Genomic DNA, 24,342 nt, shown 5'->3' with positions numbered 1-24,342 from the left:
CATGTGTGACCACACTGGGCCCTAAGTTTTGTATTTTTAGTAGAGACGGGGTTTCACCACATTGGCCAGGCTGGTCTTGAACTCCTGACCACGTGATCTGCCTGCCTTGGCCTGCCAAAGTGCTGAGATTACAGGCGTGAGCCACTGTGCCCGGCCATAAGTGGGACTTTTATTTATACTGATTTGGCAGCTTAAAACCACCCTTTCCCGTAGAAATGAACATATATAAAAGGAGACCATCTGACTTTCAAGACAAAGCTTGCTTTACTTCCTTTGCTTTAGTATGATATTAGTTCTATTAAGAGTTGTCTTTTCAGTTAATCTAATTATTCTTGAGTAATGACATTTCCTCATTTTTGCTCCTTTGAGTTAACAACATTCCCAGGATTTTTCTCTTATGATCTTCATTATATATAGTGAGCAATGTGTTTGTTAGGAAATCATTCTGTAATTCTAGTGTTTACCTGAGTTCAATAACCCCTCAGCATAATATAGTATTAATGAGGACTTTCAAGCAAGAGAGATAAAATGTTGAAATCTTCACGTGCTTGTTTGCAGCTTTTGGATACAGGAGATCATTTAAAATAGACTTTGAGTTTTATTTATTTTTGAGTTCTGATAACTTTCTAGGTGACCTTGGTGTGTGTGAACAGCATGGGCCAAGGAACTGTTTTTTTTCCGGCTTTCAGACGTCAGATTGCTTCCTTTCACACCTTGGAATGTCAGAAATTTACTGACTTCTTTCTCCCTGAGATGTTTTTCTCTTGCAGTATTATTACCGGGACAGCGGTATTCTGTTTACTTGTTGCCGGGTGGTTTTTGAGACCTCTGTTGCAATTGAAACAAGAAGCCAACCAACAAAATCAACTCTTGCAATCATTTCTGTCACAAAGAAAATGTCACATGAACCTTCTCAAAGCTTGGAGATTTAGTGCCAAAATGCATTGTGACATTTATAGGGTTTACCTTAGGTTTAGAACAGAGACCTGAGTGCCCTAAAACTTAGTCGTGTGGCTAAGGATCATTTGAGACCAAATGCCAAGGAAATACTTTTCAATTGGTTTCTATTTCATGACTTGAAGTTGGGGGTAGGGGAAAGGATGGATTGTTACAGTAGTTTAAGATCCTATTGATCACATGTCGGTCAGTTTGTCCTATTAAACACAGTACATGTGTATGGGGGAGTCTTGGTATGTATCCAATTCCATTCTCTATTAAATGACAATCTTGATAAAAGTTTATGGGTTTTTACTAAACAAAAACCAGAAGAGATTTGGTGGCAGAGATATTTAGTGCTCACAAAATATCAGGGCTTCCTTGCCTTCCTTTCTCAGCCTTGCTTGCGATTAAGTTCGAGCTGTGGACCCATTTTGGCAAACGGGTTGTGAGCAGAAGTGATGTCTGCTCCTTTCATTTCTGCCCCCCAAATCCCTCCATGACTCTTGGGTTCTTTCCTCTTGTGCTGCAGAGGCCTTGGGAGCTGAGATGGGGAAATGGTGGCAACATGAGATGGAGAGTCCTGGAGAGAATTTTCCTGGAAAAAATTCTGCATTGGACTTAGCATGAGCAAGAATTGAACCTTTGCGGTATAGAGCACCCCTCCCCCCATATTTTGGGTTTCTCTTGTTACCTTACCAGAGGGAAGGTTAATTTTTCAAATTTGTATAATATCAGGATGACTGTCCAAGTTTTTATCATAGTTCTGAAATGGGAGAGTTCCCTGACCCCCCTTGCAAGACATGCGACAGGGGTGTGGCTCATCTGTTCGGTAGCTGCCACTGCTCAAACCCCTTATGGGAGGGGGAGCACACAGACAGATAGGGGCAGGAGCCCAAGCAGGTGTGTGTTATAGTGAGCTCTTTTAACCTTGCCGTCCATGTAAAGCTTAAGTATTAACCACTTCAGTGGACCCTCTGCCTTTTTGCAAGGATGGAGGGCCAGAGTGACAGCTTTCTGTATTCTGAGCTCTTGTCCAGCATCCCAGAAAAATTGGGTCACAGACGGATTTGAAGGATGGTGAATGCAGGGGTTTTATTGAGTGGTGGAGGTCTTTCTTAGGGGGTGGATGGGGAGCTGGGAAGGGGATGGAGTGGGAAGATGATCTTTCCCTGGGGTTTGGCTGTCCAGTGGCTGATTCTCCAACCGTCCCCAGCCAAACTCCTCCCGACATTCCTTCTCTTCTCCCCTTCTCTACTACTCTTCTGCTCTTCTCTTTGTCTGCTTCTCTCCTCCTAGAGCTGGGGATTTGTGTTTTATATGGGTAAAGGATAGGTGTGACGGGCCAAAAGGCAACTTTTGGGTGCAAAAACTGTAATGCCTGTTCCCATTTAGGGCCTCAGGTATCTAGGCTTGAGGGTAGGGCCTTTGATGGGGACCCCCACCCTCCTGCCTCTTGTCCGTATCTGTTCTAAGGCATTGCCTTAGAAACTGTCTGAGAGGTAAAGATTTAATTTCCACAGTCTCATAATTCACATCCCAGTTACTTATGCATATGTCCGGACAAGCTTTGGTTGCAGTGTTTGGCAGCTGTTTGTGCTCTGCAAAGTATTTCTGTGGCATGTGAAATGCTCAGACAACCCCAACAATGTGGGAGTTGAGGAGGAGAAAATGTAGATGCAATTTCCCTTCAGAGTTACACATTTTGCACACAATGCATAGTAGGAGGGACATTTATGTGAATTGTGCCTTTGGGGCATCTTTGAAAGTTATGGCCTGTAAGAAAATGGGAATCAGTTTTATTTAAGTTGGTCTTTAAAAGGCAGCCCTAGAGGAAATTTTATCCCCATTATCTCTGTCAACTGTAACTTTTATGTCTTGCTGCTGACTGTCTATTACACTCCTACCTCTCAAGTCATCTTCTGTATCTACATGGCATTATTCCACTTGGGCTTCCTCCCATAATTCATTTTCTCAACTTTAAATTGATTTGTTTTTAAGAGAAAGGGTCTCCCTACGCTGCCCAGGCTGGTCTTGAACTCCTAGGCTCCTCCCACCTCAGCCTCCTGAGTAGCTGGGACTAGAGGAGTCACGTACCACCATGTTTGGCTTTTAACTCTTTGTTTTTTAAATGATCTCAGACTTAAATAAAATTTGCAAAAATAGTACTGAGAGTTTCCATATATCCTTCACCAGGTTCCCCAAATATTCAAATTTCAGCTTGTTTATTACTTGTCTTCTTTTTCTTTCTCTGAAATTTTTGGGAGTAAGTTGCAAATATGGTGTCTTTTATCCCAAAATGCTTCAGTACATGTTTCCTAAAAATAAATGTTCTTTCACATAACTGCAGTACAATAAGCAAATTAGGAAATTAATATTGATCTAGTATTAATTTAGTCCAGCAGTTGGCAAATGTGCCTTCCCAGTTATGTTTGTAAATAAAGTTTTATTGGAACATAGCCATGCCCATTTGTTTATGGACCATCCTTGGCTGCTTTCTGCCTACAGTGGTATTGTTAAATAGTTGTGGTAGAGACTACATGGCCTGCAGTCTCTGAAAACATTTACCATCTGATTTTCTAGAGGAAACACTTGTGAGGCTTCAGCTGGTTGATAGATCTTATCGAATTTTATCATTTGTCCATAATGTCTTTTACTGCAAAAAAAAAAAAAATTCTCATTTGGTATCCAGTCCATGATCACATATTATATTTGATTGTTATGTCTTTTTATTCTCTTTCATTGTAAAACAATTATTTGGTGTTTCTTTATTGTTCATGACCTTGATACTTTTGATAAATACAGGACATTTATTTTGTATACCACATTTCAGTGTAGGTTTGTGAACTTTTCTCGTGATTTGATTTACGTTAAGCATTTTTGGCAATACTCAGATGTGATGTTTTGTCTTTCTTAGTGCAATCTAATGGGGCGCACATGATGTCTATTTTTCTCATTATTGGTGGTAATTTTGATCCCTTTGGTTAAGATGATAGGGTTTCTCCACTGTAAAATTGTTTTTCCCTTTGTCCTTAATACGTATCTTGTGGGAAAATGCTTTGAGTTTACGTAAGTATCATATTTTAAGTCAAACTTCCACCATTAGTTTTAGCATCCACTGATGGTTCATCTCTATAACAATTACTATTATGGTGGTTGCCCAGAGCGATTTTTTTTTTTTTTTGAGACAAAGTCTTGCTCTGTCACCCAGGCTGGAGTGCAGTGGCGTGGTCTTGGTTCACTGCAACCTCCGCCTCCCGGGTTCAAGAGATTCTCCTGCCTCAGCCTCCCCAGTAGCTGGGATTACAGGCACCTGCTACCACACCTGGCTAATTTTTTTATTTTTAGTAGAGACGGGGTTTCACTATATTGGCCAGACTGGTCTTGAACTCCTGACCTCGTGATCCACACACCTCAGCCTCCCAAAGTGCTGGGATTACAGGCATGAGCCACCATGCCCAGCTGAATAAAGGAATTTTAAAATTCGCTTTGGTGGCTCACACCTGTAATCCCAGCACTTTGGGATGCCGAGGCGGGTGGATCACAAGGTCAGGAGTTTGAGACCAGCCTGGCCAATATAGTGAAATTCCTTTATTCTTCCATATTTACTAGTGTGAAATCTATTCTTAGCAAGGATCTTTCTCCCTCCCTTCTTTCTTTTTTCTTTTCTTTCTTTCTTTCTTTCCTTTCTTTTTTCTTTCTCTTTCCTTCTTTCTTTCTCTCTCTCTCTCTTTCTTTCTTTCTCCCTCTTTCTCTTTTGTCTCTTTCTTTCTTTCCTTTCTTCTCTTTCTCCCTCCCTCACATCTTTCCTTCCTTCCTTCCTTCCTCCCTCCCTCCCTCCCTCCATTTTTTTCTTCTCTCTCTCTTTCTTTATTTCTTTCATCCCACGGATTTTTACTTTTATTTTGTGGTCTATAATCTATAACTATCGTTGTTTATTTTGATGCTCAAAATGTCCTAGGAAAATTTTTACTTTTAACAATGATTCATTAGGTAGTAACTTGAAATACTCAGGGTCAAACGCTGTGTTTCAAACATCTCTGCATAGCCATTGCCTAGTATAGTGCATGGAAATGTTAGGCATTCAATAAATATTTTTTTGAATGCAGGTCCTAACTCAAATGACTAAACCACTAAATATGGAATGTTAAACACTGGATTAGACAATGTATTAGGCATATGTTGGAGTATAGCTTCAGTATTATAGCCAGTGTGAGCAAAAACCATGACCTTTTTTTCTTTTTTGATTAATATTTTCTGAGTAGTGAGGCTCACTTGATTTTTAAAAATTTAATCAATTTTTTCTCACTTGCTTTTGAGACTGAAATCTCTTTATCAGAAACATGGCTTTCCCTAGACATATTCTAGTTCTTGCTTAGTGGGAAGTGTTCCAAATTCCCTTGTGGTCTAAAACCTTCTTAGTGTTATCCAAGTGGTGGAAAGTGATTGTCTTAGGGATTCAGGAAAGATTTTTACCTGACTCCAGAACAACTAATTCAGAATAAAAGCAGTTCTATGTATTTTCCAAATCTCTATTTTCTGAAATCTATAAAAACTGATCACAATAGTACTTCTAAGAAATGATAATGATATTCTCTTATTCAACATCACCCTCTTTGGCTCCATTTTTTCCCCTAATTTGTCAACAAAGGGAAAATTCTGTTGATGCTTTGTGTTTTGCTGTTGTGACTACCATTTATGATTTGCCCTTGAAATCAGTGAACTGGTTTGGGGTAGGACGGGCTGGTTTGGGAATTATAGGAATGTTACTTGAGGCTGTCTGTGCCTGGAAGGAAGCCATGAGTAGTGAAGAGGAAATAGCTGAGATTGGCTTAAAGGAAGTGTAACCAGTGATATTTTCCCCATTCCTAAGTCAAGTCTTTGCTGTTACCGTCAATAACTGCTAACTCAGAGGATACAACCTTAGTAATTCATTTCCTTAAGTAAGTGGATTCTACAGGCATGATGCTTACTTCTTGGCCGATATTGAAGTATCTAACAGGGCTTCAGTGGAGCTTCCATATTGTCAGTTTCTGTACCCCTGTGAGCCTCTGCTCTCCTGCTAATCTTCCCAGTCTGGGAAGTAGACTTGGACAGAGATCGATCTTCCTTTTGGCTCTATGGCATGGCATAGCTGAATCAGGAGGTTTAAATGCATAATTAAGCATCCTTGCTTTCTGATTAGCTCATGAATTGCCTCTTAATCCTTAGAGTAAAATTGGTCCATTTTGTCTCAGTTTTGGAGGTGAATTATCTAAGAAGGTAACAACATTTTTTCTTTGAGGTAGGTGTTCATTCTATTTGTGTAGCTGAACCAAAGTTGTTCTTGGGAGCAACGTGACCATCAGATATGTGCAAAGCAATTTAGAATTAATTGTACAAGGTGTCATGCATTCATTATTTTCCCCAGAAGGGTTAGGCATTGTATTTTAACTGGTGTCTACAGCATCTGACTGCAGGAATTCCCTTGAGCATCTCATTTGCCCACCGTCATTATCTTTTTTTCCCCCTTCTGAGCTCTCCTTCAGCAAGAACTCTGTCTCTTCTATGTGCCCTGTGACACATCTTATAAATTGCTGCACCAGATTGTGATGAACCTTGATATTCATGGAAACTGCAACCCAGGTGGGAGATAACCTTTGACAGGCTCTCTCCTATTCTTTAGTGGCCAGTTTCACAAAGAGGCTGCAGGAAGCTGCTTCCAGCAGGCTGAGTCCTGAGGAGGAGACGATAACAGTGGGAGAAGCACCTGGTAACAGCGGCACTTCATCCAGGAAGAAAACAGGATCTAAAATATAAACAACATCCTTACAACACAAGTAAGTGCACAGTTCACTCTCGAGTGTGTTCGACTATATTCTTCCAAGAGTCTCATGAGAATCTTACTGAAACAGGAAGATGGTCAAAAGATGAATCGAAGTGTCAAGATTTCCAGTGGACACCATCAGAAAGGGATTTTGTTGTTGTTGTTGTTGATCTTTTATTTTTAAACACATGAGTATGACCAACCATGCCATATCTACAATGTCGAACTTTTTTTTTTAGCTGAATAAAAATTTAAATACCTCAGAACTGACACTATTTTAAGGGAAATGATGTAAATGGGAACAAAACAAAAAGAAGAAAGAGTTTTGATGATCCTGTCTCTCTAAAAGCATCTCTTCCAAAGCAGATGTTATCTTTATTAAACATCATAGGATTAGTAAAGATGACATTTATTAAGTGTTTGCCATTCCAGGCATTGTGCAAGGTGCTTCCTGGGTAGCATCTCATTTAATACTCTGGAAAGTTATGCACAGAGAGGGTAAGTAGCTCTCCTAGTGTCTCACAACTAGTAAGTCCTAGTGTCTCTCAGCCAGGACTGAGGCCCAGGCAGTGTGGCTCAGAGCTGGCTTGCTTGTCCTTTACACTCTTGCCTATCTGTACCATTTATACATTTTAATAAGAATTATATTGATAGAACCATTTATACATTTTAATAAGAATTGTATTGATAGAGGCATGAGGCAGAGAAATTCTAGGCAGACAGGGGTGGGTCTCTGGCAAAATCCCACCTTCAAGTCAAAAATCCTGAAACCCGTGGCCCAAAAGTGAGAATTTCTATCCCTATTTGCTCACTCTCTCTCAACTGGTTCTTTCTGAATAATGTCTTTCTAACAATCAAATATCGCCTTTTCCAAAACTACCTATGGCCTGCCAGGATCCCCATCTTGTGCCTGTAAAGACCCCAGACTCAGTCAGTAGAGGAGAGAAGTGGCTTGACTGGAGAGAGGTGACTTGACTTCAGGGGGATGGCTGGACTTTGGAGGAGAGACAGTTTAACTTTGGAGAAGAGCCAGCCAGAGCCAGCCAGACATCAGGGAAGATTATCTTCCCTTCCCATCCCCTCTCAATCGTCCCTCTCTGCTGAGAGCCATTTCCATTGCTACATAAAATTCTCTACCTCCACCAACCTTCAAGTGTCCGTGCAACCTAATTCTTCTTGGATGCCAGACAGGAGCTTGGGACCCACCGAATGCGGGTACCCAAAAAAGGCTGTCACACTGGCTCTTTGTTTTCACTGGTGGAGGGCAGCTGCCCCACAAAACGAGTCAAGGAATCTACTGAGCTGATAACACGCTGCCGTCCATGGACGGCGGAGCTAAGAGAGGACTGTAACATGCCCTCTGGGGCTTCACGGGTCACAGGCACCCCCACCCTGGCATTGCCACGGGGCCTGCATGGAGCATGCTCCTGCCAGCACCCAAAGCGGCTGTCTGGAACACTCACTCACTCATGTACTCCCTCCCACAACAGGTTGAGTGCAGTGGGCCAAATAAACAGGGCACCTCTGTTGCAAGTCCAACGGAGGGGTCGAGAAAAACTCCTGCATCAGTATTGTGTCCATACTCTTTTAAAAAGACCCTGTGGCTGGTAAATAAAAAGCCATGATCAGTATGCTAATTTTGTTTCTTCAAATTATCAATGTCTCTTTAGTTGTAGACCAAAACACCAATAACATTTCATGCCAAAAGCCATTTCCTTAATATTTCTATGGCCTTCAGTCGATGCCACTACGTAGTTTTTAAGGATCAGGCCCAAGACCTTTTGCTATCAATTATCAAGAAAACTCTGCTGGGTGTGATGGCTTATGTCTGTAATCCCAGCACATTGGGAAGCCAAGGTGGGCAGATCGCTTGAGTCCATGAGTTTAAGACCATCCTGAGTTTGTCTCTATGAAACAAAAATAAAATAAAACAAAAAGAAAGAAAATGAAAAGTAATATCTCTACTTTAGAACTTCTTTGTAGTTTCCTTGTTTATTGCAAGGAAAAGAAACTGAGGCAGAAGACAAATCGAGAAGGGAAATGTCAAAAGTAAATGTGTCATTCTTACCTCTGAACAGGTATAACTATCATGAGTTTTTAAGAATGGTGGACATCCAAGCTGGTTCCTGTTATTCAGAGCAGAACCCTCCTATGACTTCAGCTGTTTCTTCAGTCGGATTGCCACTGACATTTCTGGGACGACCCAAAATCTCTAGAGATTAAGGCTTTCAGAACTAGATGTACCTGACCATCTTGAAAATGCACCTGCCCACCTGGTCTAATTAGAAAAGTTACTATTTCAACAAATAGCACATTTTTCTAAAAAGAAATGGGATAAAGTAGTTCAAGATTTTAAGACAGGTGCTAAATTCTATCTTGTTGTAGTCATCTTCATGTTATTAATTCATCCATTCATGTAGCAAATGTTTACTGAATATATGCTGTGTACCAGGCATTTTTCCAGGGTTGAATGCAGCAGTGAACCAATATAAAAACTGCTGTCCTCCAGTATCTTATATTCCAGAGTGTTATTAAGTGGTCTACATTTTATTTCTACTCAATAACTGTAGATCAAAAGAACAAATGATGGAACATGATAATAATAAAAATATAATTGCTTTGTTAAATTTTCACAGGTATTAGCAGTGTGCCAGGCACTTTACATGTATTAGCTCCTTAATCTTTACAAGAAATTTATGTAGATTTTAATTTACAAAAATGACTAAGTTTTTGATTCAACCAAATACAATTATTATTCTCATTTTAAAGATGAAGAAAAAGAGAAATCCACTCTGCAACCAATGAACAGATTTCCTAAATATCATGTAGATAAATGTGTTGGAACTGGGATTGAAACGAAGGGGCCCCTGACTCCAAGTCCACACGATCTGTCACCATGCTCTACTGAATCAGAAGGGTAGAACTTACAATTAAATATGTCCAGGTGAATAGAATATTAGTTTAAAGGAAAATTGGCAACTGTTAATATAATCACTCTAGATGTTAATACAATATAGCCAGCTCCCACTGGCTTAAGTTTATTTTCATCATCATCTTTATATGCCAATAGCATTTAGCCCTTGTAATGATTTTCAGGTGCCAAGATAAGCTCTGGAGAAAGAGCTTCCTTTTGCAGTGAACCCAGTGAATCATTTATCCTTCCCCTAAGATCAGGAACTATTTTAAGTACCTGACTTCCAGTGAGTGTTGTGGAGATTGACAGGGGTGCTGGTTGTATTTTGCACAGTTTTATTAACTCACCCACTCTGACTTTCCCCAAGGCACATCAATAAGACGAATCTATCTACAAAAGGTTCCTTGTGACTCTTTTATGTGGAGTATGCCTGATTCTTGCAAAAAAGCTAAAGGGCCTTAGTTTCCTGCAGGAAATCTGTGACTAAATCCAGGACCTAGAGCGGAAACATTAAGTGTATCGTGGGAGAAAAGGAAAGCAAAGTGCTAAAGTTGTTACTCTGAACAGAGGATATCGGAGCATCCTGCAAAAAACTTCCTGTTTAGCCAGGAGACTAGAAAACAAGATGAAAAACACTTAACTTCAATGACTATTGTGTAAATATATTTTTATACTTTCATTATCTTGGGCAGGGCTTACTCACAAGAACTCATGGTTTCCCAAGGTGGAGAGTTAGTCACTGAGTCACACCCAGCCTCCCATCTTCCTTGTTTTGACGGCCACGCTAAGACCTTGTGTCATTTGTGTAGGCTATCCCTAGGCCTGTACCACATCCTATGCTGAACTTTCTTCCCGGAATGTGCTTCCTTCAACTTGTATTAAACAGCCTGTGGGACAGATTCAGAGAATGCATGGGAAATAACCTGCCTTCAGCTATCCTGCCTCCTCCAAAATCAGGCTATGGGAACCAGTGGCTCAGTAAAGAGCAAGAAACACTGTTGGATAAATAAAACGAAGCTGCTAATTATGCTTTCTATTCTGAAACACTTTCAATGGTAGAATAAGATGAAATTCAAGAAGGAAAATTGGAGTTTGTAGGGAGTGATGGAAAATGTAAATGATTAGAAAAAAAGAAAAATTGGAGTTTTGAATTCCTTTATTATGACAATTTTAGATACTTGGTCAAGCACATCCCAAATGATGTTATATTGTGTTAGATGTTAGAGTATGTGTTATGTGCGATGTTGTACAGGGAGTGATTCTGAAAAGAGACATTCTCAGTTGTTTTAAACTTATCTCACTGGATTATTCTGTATGGAATAAAGTAGAAATGTTTTAAATGGGAAAGAATGGAAAGCTAGTCCCTTTTTCTTTATGTTAGCTATTGAGATTCACTAGTGCATCTATCTGATAGTTGTGTGAGGGCTGTTTAGCCATCTTCCTTCCAAGATCTTCTTAATCTTCCTTTTCTCCTTCCTCTCCACCCTCCAAATCAGGATGACCTCATAATTATTTTTTCTTGCACCATCAGTTCTGAAATTTCCTCATTAAAAACACTAGCAACAAATAGATAAAGACAGAGAAGCACCTTCCATATAAATCAGTAAAGATGAAAAAGCGTAATTAGTGGCATGATGTGGTTTGGCTCTGTGTCCTCACCAAAATCTCATCTCAAATTGTAATCCCCAGAATCCCCGCATGTCAAGGGAGGGACCTGGTGGGAGATGATTGGATCATGGGGGCGGTTCCCCCATGCTGTTCTTGTGATAGCGAGTGAGTTCTCACAAGACCTGATGGTTTTATAAGTGTCTGACAGTTCCTTCTTCACACACAGTCCTCTCTCTTACCTGCCGCCATGTAAGATGTCCCTGCTTCCCCTTCCACCATAAGTTTCCTGAGGCCTCCCCAGATGTGTGAATCTGTGAGTCAATCTCTTTCCTTTATAAATTGCCCAGTCTCAGGTATTTCTTTATAGCAGTGTGAGAATGGTCTAATACATGATCTGTCTGAAATCCTGTTTTCTCTTCTGTTCTTTCAGACACCATAGATTTGAATATAAGCTAGCTTTGGAGACAGAACCTGTTGCTACTACTTTTGTAAGATAATATTTGTTTGCTAAGACTCTGATTCTGTTCTACATATAGTTTTATATTTTCCTAGTAGTCCTTAAGAATGCTGTGATGAGTTATAATAATAGCAATAAAAATAAATCTACCAGTTGTTGAGTTCCTTTCCCTGGTTGTTAATTTTGATAACCTCTTTAACGCAATGACCTCCTCTATACCGCTTTCAATGACTGTACCTTGGGCCATGTTGACAATTCGAGTTGTTCCACTTTAGAAACCCAGAGTTCCCTCTCTCTAACTCTGATCACTTAGCTTCTGGTTAACTCCTAACGGGAGCTCCTATTATAGCTGTTCTTTGGTCCTCTCGTGACCTCTGGTCCTTTGAACATTTCTATCAGTTCCCTCTGGTCTTTACTTCTCTTCTTGCTTAGCTTAGCTTCACACATTTCATTTTTTTGACTCACTTTTTTTGCCAGTATCCTAGATACCTTTGCTCTGGTTGTCATTGTTTTGTTGTTTGATCTCATGTCCACAAGACTGAGTTGTTAGTATACGTATGGTTAATCCAAGCAAGCTTCCTTCTTCCTTTAATCACATTTTTATTATTCAATTATTTTCCCCATCCTCCTCCATCCCTGATCCATTAACTCTTCTTGACATATGGCATCTGTGGATTACATTAGGGGATATTGCCTCAATCCAATTTCCACAGTTGTATTTTGACTTGAATATATCTAACCTCCTATTAGATTAGGGCCATTCCTTTTGCTGTTTTCTCTACCTAGAACATTCTGCCTTCAGATTCCTAGAGAGTTTTCTCCTTTAGTTAAGTGTCATCTCATTAGCAAAGCTTCTCTGAACACTGTATTTAAAATTGTAGCACATCTTATGATAACTTTTGAGGACAAGCATCTCTCCATGTAAATAGCCTGAAAATGTAAGAGGAAATGGAATAGTTAATTAAAACATGACATGCTCATAGATAAAATATAGGTAACCATAAAGATATGTAAATAAAGTATATAATTCTAAATATGCTTGGGATACTAATGCATGCATACATATATAGCCACTTCCATTTTTTGTTTTTTTTTTTTTGAGACGGAGTCTTGCACTGTCACTCAGGCTGGAGTGCAGTGGCACAATCTCGGCTCACTGCAAGCTCTGCCTCCCGGGTTCACGCCATTCTCCTGCCTCTGCCTCTGGAGTAGCTGGGATTACAGGCGCCTGCCACCACGCCAGGCCAATTTTTTTTTTCTATTTTTAGTAGAGACGGGGTTTCACCGTGTTAGCCAGGATGGTCTCGATCTCCTGACCTCGTGATCCGCCTGCCTCAGCCTCCCAAAGTGCTGGGATTACAGGTGTGAGCCACCGTGCCTGGCTTCCATGTTTTTATACACAGATACATACCAAGAAACAGAAACATCTGCATTCAGGACTCTGGCTACATAGTTGTAGGGCTCTTTGCAAAATAAAAATTTGAAATCTCTTTTTCAAAAATTATTAAGAATTTCAAGACGGTGATAGGAGAGGGTTAAATCAAGAATGGGATTGTTCTGAGTGTGTGGCCCTATCTGACTACACAGTGTATGCTCATAAAATCAGCTATGGATGAATATGTTGACGACAAAATTACTACAAAAAGATAGGTTCAGATATTTCTTGTAGCTACCCTTTTTGATAGCATTATGGATGTTTATTTTTTTCCTACTACTTTTTGATACTACCTACAATTTTCTCAATGGCCATGAGTTGCTTTAATAGTCAGAAACAAGTCTGGGCGTGGTGGCTCACTCCTGTAATCACAGCACTTTGGGAGGTCGAGGCAGGCAGATCACTTGAAGTTAGGAGTTCAAGACCAGCCTGGTCAACATGGCAAAAACCTGTCTGTATTAAAAATACAAAACATTAGCTGGGTGTGGTGGCATGGGCCTGTAGTCCTGGCTACTCATGAGGCTGAGGCAGGAGGATCGCTTGAGCCTAGGAGGTCAAGGCTGCAGTGAGCCAAGATCATGTCACTGCACTCCAAAGTAAGACTGTTTCAAACAAACAAACAAACAAACAAACAAAAAGAAACAAAATTATTTCTGAAGGAAAGTACGATTTTTAAAAAATCGTGCAAAGCTATGATATATTCCCTGAAATTCAACTGTGAGGTTTCCTAGACATGCATATACTTTGCTGGTGAATACTCAAAATACTTCATTTTGCAGATTTGGGTATTTCTTTTCTTTTTCTTTTTCTTTTTTTTTTTTTTGAGACGGAGTCTCGCACTGTTGCCCAGGCTAGAGTGCAATGGCACGATCTCAGCTCACTGCAAACTCCGCCTCCTGGGTTCAAGCGATTCTCCTGTCTCAGCCTCCTGAGTAGCTGGGATTACAGGCGCACACTGCTGTACCTGGCTAATTTTTTGTGTTTTAGTAGAGACCGGGTTTCACCATGTTGGCTAGGCTGGTCTCTAACTCCTGACCTCGTGATCCACCCGCCTCAGCCTCCCAAAGTGCTAGGATTACAGGCGTAAGCCACCGCGCCCGGCCAGATTTGGGTATTTCTTCTACAGTTGCCTAGTAGCAACAAAATTGGTCAAAATTGATTGAAGTTGATAAAGGCTGTCTTTATTGTCCTTCTGCCTTTCAGTTTTCTCCCCATGAAGGTCTCTCTCAGCATTTCCTTTTAGCAGTCTACTAACTTCCTGTTTTCTAACACACCCCTTTTTATAAGAGAAAAAATAGTTATCATTTGTTAGAAGGTTACTATGTGTAAAGAACCATACTAAGTAAATTATAATATCTCCTTTAGTCTTTTTAACAGTCTTTTCAAGTAGATAGTGTTATCCTAGTTTTATAGGAGAGGATGTAAAGGCATAGAGATTATGTATCTGTGGCTAAGTTCATAGTAAGAGACAGAGCTGGGATTAGAATTCAGGTGAGGTAGGTCAGTCTCTAAATATGGCCACCAACAATTCCTCCCATCTCTGTACATGCCTGCAGTGTCTCAGATTAAGAAGGGGAAATTATGTCCCCACCCCTTCATATAGAATACCTTCATAACTTGCTTTGCACAATAGAATAAATAGAAATGACTTTCTAGGACTTTGGCATTTAGGCCTTAGGATAACTGGCAGCTTCTGCTTCTTAGGCCTTGAAACCTAGCCACTATGCGGTAAGGAAATTCAGGCTAGACTACTGAATGATTGGAGACCGTATATAGAGGGGTTGAGAATAAGTAGGTCATAGTGTTGCACGTGTAAACCTCACAGCCTAGTGGGGGAGACAGTTCCATAAACCAAAAACCACAAAGCATTGTAATGTGTGTTGTACTAGAGGTGAGTTAAAAATGTTGTAGAAGCCAGAATAAAGTGGTAACCTCGTGTGTGAGTGTGTGTGTGTGTGTGTGTGTGTGTAGAACGTAGCTTCGTGGAAGTGGTGACAGCACTTGTCCCCCATCTCGAAGGGTATGCAGAGATTTCCTAGGTAGAAAAAGGCATCCCAGGCTAAGAGAACAGTATTTGCAAAGTTATGGAAGTGTAACAAAAAAAGACATGTTTAGGAAACGGTGAGTCAATAGTAGTACTTTCTATAGTTTCGTTGATTCTTATACTTCTAAATTTTAACTGCTTTAAAAGATGTAAACTTTCTCATTGCAGCTTCCCATGCTGGTAGATGTGGAGGATGGATGTGAGGAAAGGTTTCCTCCACTGATCAGTGGAGAAGATTTTTTTTTTTTTTTTTGAGACAGAGTCTTGCTCTGTCTCCCAGGCTGGAGTGCAGTGATGCGATCTCGGCTCACTGCAACCTCTGCCTCCCAGGTTCAAGCAATTATCCTGCCTCAGCCTCCCAAGTAGCTGAGACTATAGGTGCACACCACCATGCCCGGCTAATTTTTGTATTTTTAATAGAGACAGGGTTTCACCATGTTGGCCAGGCTGGTCCTGAACTCCTGACCTCGTGATCCACCTGCCTCGGCCTTCTAAAGTGCTGGGATTACAGGCGTGAGCCACCGCACCCGGCCAGGATTTGTTTTTAAACATTCATTCCTCTTAATTGATTTTTTTGTTGTGATATTTGAATGTACTGTGTTAGTTTCCCAGGGCAACTGTAACAAATGACCACAAATGTGGTGGCTTAAAAGGACACAAGGTGGGGAACATCACACACTGGGGCCTGTCGTCATGGGGTGGGGGGAGGGGGGAGGGATAGCATTAGGAGATATACCTAATGTAAATGACGAGTTAATGGGTGCAGCACACCAAGATGACACATGTATACATATGTAACAAACCTGCACGTTTTGCACATGTACCCTAGAACTTAAAGTATAATGAAAAAAAAAAAAAAGAAAGAAATCTATTCTCTCACAGTTCTGGAGGCCAGAAGTCTGAAATCAAGGTGTTGGCAGGGCCACGCTTCCTCTACAGGTGCTGGAGGAAGGTCCTTCCCTGCATCTTCCAGCCTCTGGTGGCTCCAGGTGATTTTTGGCTTGTGGCAGCACCATTTCTGTCTTTCTCTTGGTCTTCAATGGCCTCGTTCTCTGTGTCTGTGTTTTCTCCTCTTCTTATAAGGACATTGTCTTTGCACTTAGGACCACCCTAATCTACGATGATCTCATCTTGAGATTCTTAATTACATCTGCAAAGACCCTTTCCCCAAATACGGTCACCTCTATAGGTTCTGGGTAGACATATATTTTGTTGTGGGCCACCAATTAACCCAGTACATATAGTAACAAACATTTACCTTTGCTAATGGTTTATATTTAACAATAATTTTTTTAAAAAAATTCTTTGTTTTATCATTTATAAATTTCAAAAAGTTTAAAACTCTAACGTGTTTAATTCCAAATGTGACTTTGGCTAGGTCTCTCTCCTAAGCAGCACTTTAGTAGATTTTTCTCAGGCAGAATGCAAAAGGTCTACATCAGAGTAGAACTGGCCCTGTGATTAGCTATGCTAAATTGAAACCTTATGAAATATAGTGTGGTTACATTAAATGGCAGTTAGAATGTGGTCTACATTATTACAAATAAATGTTTTTCATTATATTTTACTGTCAGCAAATGCTGGTATAAAACTCATTGCCTTTCCTCATATGGCTACCTTGAAGGGAGTCAGAAAATACATTGGCATCTGAGATCTTCATGTGAATTATTTTGAGAATTCCAAAGACTCCAAACTCAATTCAAAGAAACATGATGGAAATTTCATGGGCTTTTAATTGGACTTTCATCTTTGCTTCCTTTGTCAGTAAAGAATGACTGTCCTGGAACTTGAGGTTGTTGCTAGACCCCCTTCTTAAAAAACAAACAAAAAAACCCCAAAGGTTCTATAGTTAAAGCCTCTTGGGAGGGGAAGAAGACTCACTCAGTACACAGAATGATAAAATTTTACTTGCCGAGGTAACATACATGACTTTGGACAGGTTTAAGCTGCTTTTTCATTGGAAGGAAGAGAACTTTTAGGCTTGTAGGTGCTATTTCTTTCTTCTTCCAATTTCTACAACTGGAAACTAGTCATTGTAGGGTTTTCCTTAAATAAGTCCAAGTCTACAGGAGGCAGCAGGGAGTCTATTCCACTGAAGCCTTCCTATGAGGATTGAACAGCTTCTAATTTCTTGATCATTCTAATCATCATAACCATCTGGAAGATTTCGTCATTAAACTAATAGTTGGTAATCATATTGTCCTGGCTTTCAAAATAAAACAAAACGAAAAGGGCTTCCAGACAATCCAAGCAGGCTATTTGTCGAACTGCTCTATTTATCTGTGTCGATTTCATTTATATACTTCAAACACCCACTGCCTCTAAAGTATACCGAATCATGCCCTCAAGCAATTGGTCTCATCTACAAAGAATGAGCCTGACCCATGATTCTGTGCTCCTCTGTTTCTCACGTTATAGTCATAAGTTAGCCCAAAGATAGAAGCATATGATTCTTTGGATGAGATCTCTGTTATCTTTTAAGGAGATAAGAATCATAAACTCCATTCAAAGGTGACATCAGAACAATGAAGGACATTCTGAGACAGAGCAAATGACCTCATGCCATTTTCCCTAGATTTTCTAACTTTTCTTCTGTTTAGTAATCAATCATTCACTGACTCTAAATGTATGGGAGGTAAAACTTTTTCTTTACTTTCTTATATTCTGAGGGTGGGCCTGCAAGTTAAACTGACAAAGATAGATGAACGGAAGAAAATTGTACACATTGTATGTGATGTTAATGTTCTTATGTGGGCAGGGTTTTCATAGAAAAGAGGTGAAAACCCCCCAAAAAGCAGGTAAACTGGAGGGCATCTATACCATTTTAGCAAAGGACGATAACCTGGGGAGAAGCGACTATGACAGAGGAAAGAGGGTTTGGGCTTCCAGGGGTGGTGAATGGTGGGAAGGTAAATTTATGAGGAAAAGCAATAATAAACAAGAGTTATTTACTAAAGTTTGCTTACACAGCACATCTTGGTGCTATCTCCATCTCCTGATAAGGGTTGTTCTCCTCTTTCTAATAGGGGAGGGTGGGGGACACCTTTGTTTAGCCTAAAGCTAAGGTTTCTCCATATACAGTGAACTGTAACTCAAGGGGCTGTGGAAATATAGACTGTAACCTATTCTTGAAACAAGTAGCCAAGTTTCAGCCAATCACAGCAGCGGAGTTTCAGCCAATCACAGGCAGCCAACTGTCTAAATGGCGTTTAAATAAGGCAGATGCTGAGCTGTAACCAATCCAGCTGTTTCTGTACCTCACTTCTATTTTTTGAACCTCACTTTCCATTTCCTGTCGATTAATGTTATCTGACCATGTGGCAGCCCAAGAGTCGCTGGGAACCTATTTTGCTTCTGGGAGCTGCTTGATTCATGAGCTTAATTAAATTGTTAAATCTAATTTGTCTAAAGTTTTGCTTTTAACACCTTCACGAGGGGAAGTTTATGCCCTGCTTTAAGGCAGAGGGGGACAGCAGAACTCTTCTGTGTCTGCTTTTTCTCAATTGCCCCCAGCTCAAAATAATTCTTATGCCGGCATATTTTGGGGTGACATATTCTGATCTCCTTCATTGGGAAGCAGTCCCTGAGTGTGAACCTAGCAAAGACTCTCTTCTTAGAAATCCTCCCTAATTTGAAACATAGTGGTTAAAATTCAGAAGCTGGGTCTCTATGCACGTTATCTAACTGCTTGGCACACAAAGGTTTGTCAAATAAAAGACAGGCAGGCGATGAATGCATTGAGAATTGTTGTCAATCCTACCTAAAGTTCCACAGACTTAGAGAACATGTCTTTCTACCTGACAACCATTCAGAGCAGTTTGGCTGTTCCAACTCGCGTCCTCAATTTCATCATTGAAAATCTGTGAGACCGATACTGAGCTCTCATGGAAGACTGGCTCTTCTAATTGAACAATTTGGAAAACTGTTGAGTTGAGGAAATGTATACAGAAGCTAGGTGGCGCTGGCGGCCACAGGCTGCACAAGATAATCCTCTGCATGTCAGAACATGCCCTGTGCCCAAAGGACACAGCTGTGAAACCTTTCTGAAGAGTTTAGTATCAGATACAGGGAGAATGATTTGAAACAAAAGAGAAATACAGAAATTCCACAGCATCACTTTCAGACTGTCCAACATTACCCATTCCTTCTGACATAAACATGAAAACCCATAAAGCACAATTTGTATTTATCTATTTTCTAAATAAACTCCTCCTGGTCATTTGCTTTTTGAATATTCTGTTTGGTCTCTTTGGTTTTGCAATCACCACTGACTTGGAGCTCCACAGAAAAACCAGAAGTTCCAAAATAGCAATCGGAAGAGAACTTGGTTTCGGTCCCTTTTCCATTAATGCCTATTTTCCACAACCACATAACCTGTGCATTTGGAATATTTTCCCAATAGCACTGGCTTTCATAAGCTGTAGTGACTGTCAGGAAATAAAACTGCTTTGGTGGAAAGACCAGAATTATATAGCTGAGAACACAGGAATGTTAAACCAGCCTTCGAAGTCTTGCAGAATAGGAGAGAACAAAAGTGGGCTGTGTCAGTGAGGCAGGTTTAATAGCAATAGAACATTTATGAATTTCTAGTCGCATCTTCTGACCAGATTATCTTCTACAGAGTCACTTAGCTTATGTATAGGAGATACGAATCTTACAAGTGGAAGATGACCATGCCTAAGTCAGAATATAATAGTCTGACAAAATTTTCTGCTTTATGTATGCTTATGGAACTTTATATATAGACATATCACGTTTATGTAGTCATTTAATAAATTTCATTCATTGAAAATAATACAAATGCATTACAATGAAAACAATCATTAGGTACGTACTTTTGGTTAATATTTCCAACTGTCCTGAAAGATGTGGTATAAATATATCTGTAATCCCTAGGGGTTTATTGCACAAGAAAAAAAGCAGAGCACACTGTTGATTTTTTTTTTTTTGAGACATATTGGCTGGTAAAATGTTGATACTAATTAATTCTGAAGTGGAAACAGGCTTACAGGCTGGCAGACGGGTTATACAATTTTTTTTTTCCATTGGTCTCAGAATTGCTAGAATCTTTGTTTCAGCACTAGTAGCTCTGGTCCAGGTTAATATTTCTGCCTCCACTCAATACCACGTTATACACCCTCTTCCCTACTGTCAAAGGAGCTTGTTGAAGATAGTTTCTTTACCTGAGAAAGAATACCATTCTCCTTTACTCCTCTTTCACCATTTCTCCTCTTCTACCTGACCAGTGTACATATTTGTCAACTCTTGTTCCAACCTGTTAGCATGTTACTGATGGGGGGCTTCACGGAAGAAGCATGGAGTTGAGAATTTCAACTTTTACTTCTGTTACAGGAGTGGCCTTCAGCCTCACTTAGATAGAAAGGGCCACAATAAACTCAGAGGAGTAATAGGCTCAGAAATGGTGGACAACATACTCATCTTATTTATCACTGGGTTTCTGGCCCTTGATGCAGTACTTGGTATTTAGTCAGTGCTCCTTGCTAAGCTTCTTGTTTGTGTCTGCTTCCACATTCCAAAGATATGAGGATATGAGTTTGAATAGAGTATGAGATAGTTTAACAAATATGAAACCAGTGGTATTGAGCACCAACAACATACAGAGCTGTATTAGAAACTGAGAATTGCAAAAAATGATATATTTGTCCATGTTCCCCAAGAGGTTACCTATTAATACATAACTACATATTTGTAAGAAGACATTATAGCATATTGCCTATGAACCATCTGCCTCAGCTTCTAGTTGTTTCCTCTGATTCAGCTAGCCAAATGCCACAAGAAACCACAAAGCCAATTTGTGTTCTTGGATAACTGCATGCAACACCCATTAGCTTTCTATGGGCAGGATTTGGCGCAGAGAACTCATCTGTTGCCAGTGCTCAAAAGAAAGTCAGGATTAAATAAACCTATTTCTGTATTCTTACAGGCGTGCCTATGAATCCATGAGGCTACAGTCACGATGGCATACTTGGCAAGCTCAGGGCACTGTTATCTTTTGAATTAATTTTGTGACCTGTTATAAATGCAAGTTCCCTTACTGTTTTTCAAAGTCTTTTTGCTCCCTATTCAAATGTCACAAGTTTTCTTCTATGACAAAGATCATGTTAGCTTAATTTTTTTGCTATAATGTGATTTTTTTTTGATATTGCATTATAGCTCCTTCCCCTTTTGGCATACATGCATTCATAGCTAAATTATGGAGTGACTGGGGTTTCTCTCCCTTGGCATGATTTACCTCTGGTCAGATTATTCCTTGTTGTGGGGGACTATCTTGTGCATTGTAGGGTGTTTAGTAGCATCCCTGGCCCTTGCCACTAGATGCCACTAGAATTTCCTGCCCCTTAAATGTCTCCAGAATTTGCTAAATGTTGGGATAGGGAAGGATTGCCACCTGTTGAGGACCACTGATTTATACTAATGTAACTTTTCTGCATAAAACCATTAAATACCATTACTCAAGGGATATAAGTTGGCTAATGATTTTCTCTGCGGCATTTAGCAAAAAATCCATCTGGTGAAAATACCAGTGAAGAGGAACAGAAACAATTGTAAATCTTCAAAAATCATTCCTTGAGCAAGAAAATGCCTTGGGCTAGCCACTGCCTTCCCCATTCACCCTGACCCCCACTCCAAATACAACATTTTATTTTTAACCATCTAAGTAAGGCTGATGTTGCTGATGGATAACAGCTGCTGTATTAGTCTGTTCTCACACTGCTATGAAGAAATACCCAAGACTGGGCAATTTATAAAGAAAAGAGGTTTAATTGACTCAGTTCTGCATGGCTGCGGAGGCCTCAGGAATCTTACAATCATGGTGGAAGGCATCTCTTCACAGGGTGGCAGCAGAGAGAATGAATGCAAGCAGGGGAAATGCCAGATGCTTATAAAACCATCAGATCTCTTGAGACTCACTCATTATCACGAGACCAGCATGGGAGAAACTGCCACCATGATCCAATTCCCTCCACCTGGTCCCACCCTTGACACATGAGGATTATTACAATTCAAAGTGAGATTTGGGTGGGGACACAGAGCCAAACCATATCAGCTACAGAGATCTCTGGGTGGAGTGTTATGTGAGTGAGCTTGCTACAGATTGGAGTGAGCCACTGAACTGTTAGGGGCATTTTTCTGATTAGAACTGCATTCTGCTATCTTTGAGTTTCTGCTGAGGTTGCTTGTCATTACATTGGCAGGCAGATAGAAACTATGAGATATGCTATTGTAAATGCATTATTTTCTCTATTATTTATAGCTGTGAGTAGGTAGTGATATAGGTGGTAAGAAAGCAACATCACAGATTTGATATGGTTTGGATTTGTGTCCCTGCCCAAATCTCCTGTTAAATTGTAATCCCCAATATTGGAAGTGGGGCCTGGTGGGAGGTGACTGGATCATGGAGGTGGAATTCTCATGAATGCTTTAGTATCATCCCCTCTTGGTACTGTGTCGTAAGTTCTCACGAGATCTGGTTGTTTAAAAGTATGTGGCACCTTCCCTGTCCCTCTCTCTCTTGCTCCTGCTCTGGACATATGAAGTGCTGGCTTCCCCTTTGCCTTCCACCATGATTGTAAGTTTCCTGAGGCCTCCCTAGAAACCAAGCAGATGCTGTCATTCTTCCTGTACAGCCTGCAGAATTGTGAGCCAATGAAACCTCTTTTCTTTATAAATTACTCAGTCTCAGGCCTTTCTTTCTTTCTTCTTTCTTTCTTTTTTTTTTTGTTTTTGAGACAGAGTCTGGCTCTGTCACCCAGGCTGGAGTACAGTGGTGTGATCTTGGCTCTTTGCAACCTTCACCTCCCAGGCTCAAGCCAACCTCCCACCTCAGTCTCTAGAGTAGCTGGAAGCACAGGTGTGTACCACCACGCCTGACTAATTTCTGTATTTTTTGTAGAGACAGGGTTTCACCCTGGTCTCAAACTTCTGAGCTCAGGCGATCTACCTGCTTCAGCCTCCCAAACTGCTGGGATTACAGGTGTGAGCCACCATGCCCAGCCTAGGTATTTCTTGATAGCAGCGTGAGAACAGACTAATACAAGATTGAAAGGAGGAAGGCCAAGGCAGGTGCTAGTAGTTAGATATATATAAGTGCAGTCGAGAATCAGGAATAAAGCCTTGCCAACTGCCCTCTGGGTAGTTTAAAACCTTCAGAAATCTAAATTTAGCAGTTTTATAGGTGATTACCAAGAATTTGTCTCTGCCAGCCAAAGTCAGGAAAGCAAAGAAGAGAATCGTGGTTGCCAGGGGCTGAGGGGAGGGGAAAATGGGGAGTTGCTAATCAAAAGACAAAAAATCAGTTATGCAGGATGCATAAGCCCCAGAGATCTGCTATGCAACATTGTGTATGTGCACAGCAATTACTATATTGAACACTTAAGAATCTGGTGGGAGGGTAGATGTGGTAAGTGTTAAGTGTTCCTTACTGCATTAAAATTGAAAAAAGAAAAAAAAACAGTATGTATGACCTTGTGGGGGAAAAATAAAAAACCTTTAGGTAAAAGAGGTCAGTTTTTTTTTCTTTTTTTTAAAATAATCATTTATTTTATTTTATTATTATTATACTTTAAGTTTTAGGGTACATGTACACAATGTGCAGGTTAGGTACATATGTATACATGTGCCATGCTGGTGTGCTGCACCCATTAACTCATCATTTAGCATTAGGTATATCTCCTAATGCTATCCCTCCCCCTCCCCCCACCCCACAACAGTCCCCAGAGTGTGATGTTTCCCTTCCTGTGTCCATGTGTTCTCATTGTTCAATTCCCACCTATGAGTGAGAACATGTGGTGTTTGGTTTTTTGTCCTTGCGATAGTTTACTGAGAATGATGATTTCCAATTTCATCCATGTCCCTACAAAGGACATGAACTCATCATTTTTTTTTATTATTATTATACTTTAAGTTTTGGGGTACATGTGCACAATGTGCAGGTTAGTTACATATGTATACATGTGCCATGCTGGTGTGCTGCACCCATTAACTCGTCATTTAGCATTAGGTATATCTCCTAATGCTATCCCTCCCCTCTCTCCCTCCCCCCACCCCACAACTGTCTCCAGAGTGTGATGTTCCCCTTCCTGTGTCCATGTGTTCTCATTGTTCAATTCCCACCTATGAG

The 24,342-nt window shown here is 40.4% G+C and overlaps 1 long non-coding RNA gene across 1 annotated transcript in view; it reads left to right on the top strand.

Moving 5' to 3' along the window:
• The first annotated feature begins 5,800 nt into the window (after nucleotides 1-5,800).
• Nucleotides 5,801-24,342, top strand: part of LOC109026811 (uncharacterized) — a 313,107-nt gene continuing 294,565 nt past the window's right edge. Inside the window, exons 1-2 of the long non-coding RNA XR_010133646.1 lie at nucleotides 5,801-5,879; nucleotides 6,602-6,755. This is a non-coding gene — a long non-coding RNA (uncharacterized lncRNA). The remainder of the gene's footprint in view (nucleotides 5,880-6,601; nucleotides 6,756-24,342) is intronic.

This window comes from Gorilla gorilla, chromosome 4 (assembly GCF_029281585.2).
Source record: "Gorilla gorilla gorilla isolate KB3781 chromosome 4, NHGRI_mGorGor1-v2.1_pri, whole genome shotgun sequence".
NCBI classification, from domain to species: domain Eukaryota; kingdom Metazoa; phylum Chordata; class Mammalia; order Primates; family Hominidae; genus Gorilla; species Gorilla gorilla.
This window is presented reverse-complemented; position numbering and strand designations above follow the sequence as displayed.